The following is a 1,474-nucleotide window of genomic DNA, read 5'->3' on the forward strand; positions in this document are numbered from 1 at the left end:
AAGCATTTACACAGAAAACTTTGCCATTTTTATCTTTAGGTAATTTTCCAGGTCCATTTCCTGAGGGAGCCTGACTGTTTGCTCTGTCTCCTGTGATTTCCCCCCAACACAATTCTTCCCCAACAGCGTCCTCCCCAACACAACATGCTCCCTCAGTCTTTTCAAGTGCACAAAACCACCTTGTACAAATCAGTTGAAAGTATACAGTCTCCAAGCAGAGAGTCAACAAAAAAGACGAAGACCTTCAATGAGATGGACTGACAGGGTGGCTGTAGCAATGAGCTCAAACATAGCAATGATTGTTAGGATCGTAACGATTGTGAGGATCGAGCAGAACCAGGCAGCATTTTGTTCTGTTGTACATAGGGTAGCTATGAGTGGGAACCGACTAGATGGCACCTAACAACAATAAAGTCTCATATTACTCAACTCGGCATGGATTCACACAAAAGGCAGGCTTTAGTCATTACCAGTCCCTTTTCCTAATTTCTTATCCTCCCTTCCACCACCTCAGGCTAAATGTATGAGTTACTTTTCTTAGCACTCTTGAGTCATATGTATAAACTCGTACATCTAAAACATTTATGTATCATTTTAGAAAGTACTTCTAAATGGATTATCTCATTTGATCTTCATAACTACCCTGTTATTATTGTCATTTTACAAATGAGGATGACTGAAGCTCAGCCAACAAGTGACTTGTTCATGGTCCTACCGTTATTAACATGCAGCTAGAATCAGAATTAAAAAATTTAACTTTAAATCACCATATTAGTTCCCCAACTCTGCTTGCAGCTTCTGTGAAGCCTTTTTGCATTCCAAGTCAAAATTACTCTTTTCAAAATTACCCAAGCTTCTTGATTCCTATGGATTTTGTGCCTGAATAACCTTGAAGTAAACCCTCCCTCTGCTGGGCCATTCTGCAAGACAAAATAGGAGCCTCTTGACTTCCCTTTCCTCTCTCCCTCAATTCCTCTAAAAATTCCAAACTCCTTCAGCTCTCAAAGTCACTACACGTGGTATAGAACAAAAGTCTGCTCTGAGTCCTACTATGTCCTTGGGGCACATAGTAGAAAAAAACAAACATACACACACACAATAAAATGAAAGCATATCTAAAACCCAGTTTATATTTTCATATTAAATCCATCCAATCTATGTAAGATTTGAGAGATAGTATTTCCCTGAAGGCTGCTACATCAGATTTTGGTATATATTGTGAAATTTTTATATGGAAAGGATCATCTGTATTTGAGAAGAAGGTCAGGAGAGCTGAGGAAAATGCATTGAGAGGGAAACAGTGGCTATTCCCTTGCTGTTATTTCTTTCTTTCTTAATATTTTGTTGTGTTTTTGGTGAAAGTTTACACAGCAAATTAGGTTCCCACTTAACAATTTCTACACATATTGGTCAGTCACATTGATTATATTTTCCACATTGTGTCAACATTCTCATTACTTCTGGTTGTTCCATT

The sequence above is a fragment of the Trichechus manatus genome, unplaced genomic scaffold (genome assembly GCF_000243295.1).
Source record: "Trichechus manatus latirostris isolate Lorelei unplaced genomic scaffold, TriManLat1.0 scaffold00010, whole genome shotgun sequence".
Classification (NCBI taxonomy): domain Eukaryota; kingdom Metazoa; phylum Chordata; class Mammalia; order Sirenia; family Trichechidae; genus Trichechus; species Trichechus manatus.